Raw genomic sequence first — 6,000 nt, 5'->3', positions numbered from 1 at the left:
ATTATTTTATACACCCTATACCATTATTATATTCACTCCAATCTCCCAAAAATCAAAGAAAACAGTGGGCTATCAGCCTAAATTAAAACAAAGATAATGTTTATCTATGATATAGATAACGAAATATGGATTATCTACTTCTTCGATATATTGCACATTTGAAAGTTATATCTAAACTGATTGATTTACCGATGTGCCCCTTTACCTGTGTGTGCAAAAGTGCTATTATGTTATTATAGAAGTTATAGTAAGTATTTACAGCTTTATTTGAATTTACGATAAAAAATCTCTTTATTACGTTTTTGCTTATTTGATTTTTTTTGTATTCATTAGAAAAGACATCACTTAAGGTATCAAAAGGATTAAATTGTTATTTGAAATTTCATGGTAAAATGTTGTTACTTCTTGTGAAATAAAAAAAGTAGTAATTGAAAAACACTTGAATGAAATACCGCTTAAAATGAGGTAATAACTGTATATCTGGTCAATCAAAAATAGTATAAGAACTGTGAGACATATTTGAGTAGGTATTTTAGGCAACCTGAAAATTTTTCAGGTGACTCTTCCATGATAGCCTAATACAAAAATGCCGGTCTGGCTGGAGGGTAGCGGTTATTTTCCCCAAAAATCCCCCCAAAGTTAAAAAAAGGGTAAAAATTGTTATTACAAAAAATATCATTGACGTGACTTTAAAGTAAATTTAAATATTCAAATATAAAAAAAAAAATAACAGGCCAGGCGATTTGAGGGCGATTTTAACTCTGCAAGATACTTGCATGGGCGCCCCAGGATTATTTTCAGGGGATGCATCTGAACTTCAGAAGATTTCATCTGAATCTGTACATACTATTAACGAGTATAAAATATACAACTATACATGCATAGCTATGTACATACCTTCCGGACAGGGAAGTACAATTAATATTTTGACAGGGTATTTTTTATTATTAAAAATAAATATTCTAAAAAGACAGGTTTTTTTTAGGTGAAATTTTTCAACTGCCATGTGATCGAACAAATTACGCGTGCATATAAATGAAAAGCGCTATAGGTAAGCGAATAATGTAAAAAATATCATGGACACAACACGTAACAAACACGGAAACATTAAGAAAGATAAAAAAGGCAAAACAAATACTCAACACTATGAAGGAAAGAAAAATGAGCTACTTTGGTCATATACTAAAAAATAAAAAACGTGATGTGATTTATAATATAAGGAAAAGTATTAAGTATTAGTTATATAGGTGAGAATACGTAGCAACTTAATTAATTAATCACTAAATAATTTTTAATTAATTCTAAATACATATTTACAACTATTTACAGATCAGGTAGAAGAGGAATCTGAGTCTCGAGGGGAGTCTGGCGAAGAAGAAGAGAATGAATATTTATTTTGGCTCATTTTTCTTTCCTTTATTGTGTTGAGTATATCTTTTGCATTTTTCATCTTTCTTAATGTGTCCGTGTTTGTTACGTGTTGTGTTCATGATATTTTTTACATTATTCAATAAAAGCACATCTCAAAAATGGCAAGTCTTTTTTCAGATGCGCCCGTGATTGTCCAGGCTTCGACTCCGTATAAAAGGACAGAGCATACGTAGTAACTCAATTAAATTATGGCTAATTAATTTTTAATTATTTGTAAATACATATTACAACTATTTACTGATCATGTAGAAGAGGAATCTGAGTCTCGATGGGAGTCTGACGAAGAAGAAGACAGTGCATATTTAAGCTCAGATGAGCAGTTTGAAGAAGAAGTACAAGATTCGGACACAGAATTAATTTAGTTTATACTTTTATACTTCTCTACCTCTATATTTATAATAATAAATCTGTCCTTATCTATCATATTTGCAAAATCTATTGTATAGTACGTATTATTTTCCTTTAATTAAGAAAAAGTTAATTAAACAACTATAATATATAATAATTACTCTAACGTTTCGAGGCACAACAACATGGGATCGCCAGGCCCCGTGATTTTTCTCGAGCGAACGGACTCGCTCAGGTACAACAGAGGACGCTAACAGCTAACAGTATACGCTCTCACACTGCTGCTTACCTATAGCGCTTTTCATTTATATGCACGCGTAATTTGTTTGATCACATGGCAGTTGGAAAATTTCACCAAAAAAAAAACCTGTCTTTTTTAGAATATTTATTTTTAATATTAAAAAATACCCTGTCAAAATAATAATTGTACTTCCCTCTCCGGAAGGAATGTACATAGCTTTGCATGTATAGCTGTATATTTTATACTCGTTAATAGTATGCACATATTCAGATGAAATCTTCTGAAGTTCAGATGCATCCCCTGAAAATAATCCTGGGGCGCCCATGCAAGTATCATGCAGAGTTAAAATCGCCCTCAAATAGCCTGGCCTGTTTATTTTCTTCATATTTGAATATTTAAATTTACTTTAAAGTCACGTCAATGATATTTTTTGTAATAACAATTTTTACTCTTTTTTTAAATTTGGGGGGGATTTTTGGGAAAAATAACCGCTACCCTCCAGCCAGACCGGCATGTTTGTATTAGGCTATCATGGAAGAGTCACCTGAACAATTTTCAGGTTGCCTAAAATACCTACTCAAAAATGTCTCACAGCGTTTGGACCAAAATGCGTATCAGTGAAGGCAATTATTAAGACTACAGATAAACAGGGAGAAGTGTACTTTTGAAGTGTGTAAAATAAATAATTCCTAGCTGAGCGCTTTCGGCTTATAAAGCCATCTTCAGAGCTATGGTCAAAAAGTTCAAAATACCACTATGAAGAGAGATGGATCCCATGTACGATATAAAAATACTTCTATTTCTTAAACAGTTTTTTTAATGATGGAAAAAAACCTTGTCTCTCTGTTGAAAAATTGCTCAATTTTGCTGTTGATTTTGGTAGCCGGAGAAGTTAAAAACATTAATTACGAAAACAAAGGACTTTCACACAAAAAATTACATTACATATAACGAATATTTGATCATGGTAAGGTCAAGAAACCCTACCATCTGAAGTGTCTACACGCAGGGCCTCCGCTACCATATGTGCAAAGTGTGCAATGTACACGGGCGTCATCCTTTAGAGGCGCCAAAACCCAGGGTCAAAAATTGAAAAAAAATTTCAAAAAAAATTAATTGTAAAACAAAAGTTAAAAAAATTAAATAGAGTTCGGTATAAATACACACGAAACATATTTAAATTAAGTGAGAGCGATCTTTTAAATCGTTGATTTGTTCTCGAAGAACGACTGACAGATCAGGATAATAAGGATATAGACTCCAATCATTTGTTTTAAAATTAAAGCGTTATTTTCGCAAAAGTTTTTTTAGCAATTCAATAAGAAATGTTTGATGGTATAAATTTTAACGATTTAATTAATGCATTTGCAACAGCAAAGTCTCGGAAAATATCGCTACTATAATTATTAATAGCTATTTTTTATTTTTCTATTGTACCTATAGCCTAGTGAAATACGGCGGTACCGTGTAAGATTTAGGGTCACAAAGTAATTATATTAAAATTTGGATTTAGGTTCTACTTCCCTTCACTTTAAAGTTGGACTTGTGCCGTTGGTTATGTTTGCTTGGGAGGTGAAAGTTACACAAGTTGATGGTAGAAATTTTAGCGATGTAATTAATGCATTTACAACAGCAAAGTCTCGGAAAATATTGCTACTACAATTATTAATAGCTATTTTTTATTTTTCTATTGTACCTATAGCCCAGTGAAATACAGCGATAACGTGTAAGTTTAAGAGTCACAAGGTAATATATGAAAATTTCGTGACCCGTCAAAATAGCCCGGTCAAAACAGCCCCGTCAAAAAAACCCCGTCAAAATAGCCCCAACACAAAATAGCCTCGATAAAATAGCCAGCAAACAAAAGAGCCCCGACAAAATAAATCGCACACAAAATAGCCCCGGTCAAAACAGCCCCGGCTAAAACAGCCTCTTATAAACAATTACATAATTATTTATACAAGGTGTCCAAAAACTTTTTTTAATTTAAATTATTTGACAAAAAGAAAGAATGTATTTAATTTATTTAATTTAAAATGCATTTTACTATTTCCCGAAAACAGAAAAAAATGTTTATATCATAGATTAACATTGATTTTCGCTTAACTTAAATGTTCAAACTTCCAAGAGGCAGGAAAGACAGGACTCGAGTTCTCCGAAAAGACAATTTTTATTTAATGTGGTTAAGATAAACATATGAATAGAGGATAACTACCATTTCCGAAAAAATGTATTTTTAAGGAATTATTTCATGATGAATTCTGAAGGGAGCTTTTTTTTCGGGGCTATTTTGTCGGGGCTATTATTCCGCGGCTATTTTGTCTGCAGGTTATTTTGTCGGAGCTATTTTGTGTGCGGGATATTATGTCGGGGCTATTTTGTCGGGGCTTTTTTGACGGGGCTATTTTGACGGGGTACCTGAAAATTTGGATTTAGGTTCTACTTCCCTTCACTTTAAAGTTGGACTTGTGCCGTTGATTACGTTTGCTTGGGAGGTGAAAGTTACCCCTTCTCGAGGACGAAAAAATATAGGTTTAAAATAAGTCCGAAAATGAATAAACTGCCTAATTCTAAGCAACTTTTGTTCTATCGAGTTTTGTAACTAAATCAATACTTCTCCAAGTTATTTGTGAATGAAAATATATTTGTGAATGAAAATATTTTTCAACAAAAGAAAACACGTTTTTAGTCGGTTTTTCGGATATCTCTCAAAAACTAAGTATTTTATCGAAAAATATTTTTATCAAAAATGTAGCTTATAAAAAACGAAAAATTTTATACCTAAAATCGTGAAGCCTATACATCTAATAAATCCAAAATTGAAGCTCATGAAAAGTACGTTCTTATTCGTAAAATAGTCGAATATTTCTACGTGAAATATTCTAAAAATGAAGAACTTTTCGCGGAAAACCCATTAAAACTTATTATGATTTCTAAAGTTCAGTTTTTTGCATTATTTCAAGCACTTACCAAAATACCTACCTACCTTTAAAGAAATAAATAAATAAACATGAACCAAAATTCCTTAAGGGGCGCCAAAATCCTTTTTTGCACACAGGCGCCAGTAGCCCTTACGGGGGCCCTGTCTACACGCTAAATAGATTTCGCTCCCGAGCGTCCGATACGCGGAACTATTTACTCTGGGCTAATTAGCAAAATTCATGGGAAAGTTATTTACCAGCAATTTTATTGCTGGAATCGAATTATAAGATCCTATATATTATTAATATAGGTATGCAAAGTCCGCAGATAGTGTGCTACTTTTTTTTATAAACAAAATGGCGCCGACAAATCGTATTTTTTTCAATTATTGCTTTATAACTCCGAAGATTTTAACTTTACACCAAAAACACTCAAATAAAAATTCACCCCAATATAATTCTACATAGAGGTATGTTTTTCCCGATTTGCTCCGACGAAAATTTTCCTCGGAAAATGTGGGTTTTCCCAACAAAATCTCGAATTTTCAAATAAATTTTTTGGGCCAGTAATTATTTATCAATATATCTTATATTATTAGTGAAATATTATTATAATATTATTAGTGAAATAAAAGCTTTCTTGGTATAGATTATAAATTCAGAAGCCGGTGAAAATGAAACGAATATTTTAGCAACAATTCAATTGTTAACTAACAATTTACAGTCGCAATAACAACCAAAATAGTCATGAGACATTGATCAAACTTAGAAAGATTATAAAGGGGTGATGCCTATTTAATATTTTGTCGACAAAATATAATTTTTTCATTTTTTTGCATAATCTTTAAATGTTTAAAAAAATTGTTATAAACAAATTAACATTTCTCAGAAATTGTTTATTATATTCTAATTTTAAAAAATACTTAAAATGCGTATTTCGTAGGTCTTGAAAATTAATGCTTTAAAAAAATTTTCCAACCATTTGCAAAAAAGTTATGAAACAGCAAAGTAAATATACGAATTCTCCGTTGTTTATAATTTGTTTTAATTGTTTCAAAG

At 31.5% G+C, this 6,000-nt stretch overlaps 1 protein-coding gene across 1 annotated transcript in view; it reads left to right on the top strand.

Annotated features, from left to right (window-relative positions):
* The first annotated feature begins 202 nt into the window (after positions 1-202).
* LOC114336643 (uncharacterized) overlaps positions 203-6,000 on the top strand; it is a 69,075-nt gene continuing 63,277 nt past the window's right edge. Inside the window, exon 1 of the mRNA XM_028287005.2 lies at positions 203-247. The gene's annotated coding sequence lies outside the window, so the exon portion shown is untranslated. The remainder of the gene's footprint in view (positions 248-6,000) is intronic.

Source organism: Diabrotica virgifera, chromosome 5, assembly GCF_917563875.1.
Source record: "Diabrotica virgifera virgifera chromosome 5, PGI_DIABVI_V3a".
In the NCBI taxonomy this organism is placed as follows: Eukaryota; Metazoa; Arthropoda; class Insecta; order Coleoptera; family Chrysomelidae; genus Diabrotica; species Diabrotica virgifera.
Note: the sequence above shows the minus strand (reverse complement) of the source record. Positions and strands in the feature narration are given on the sequence as shown.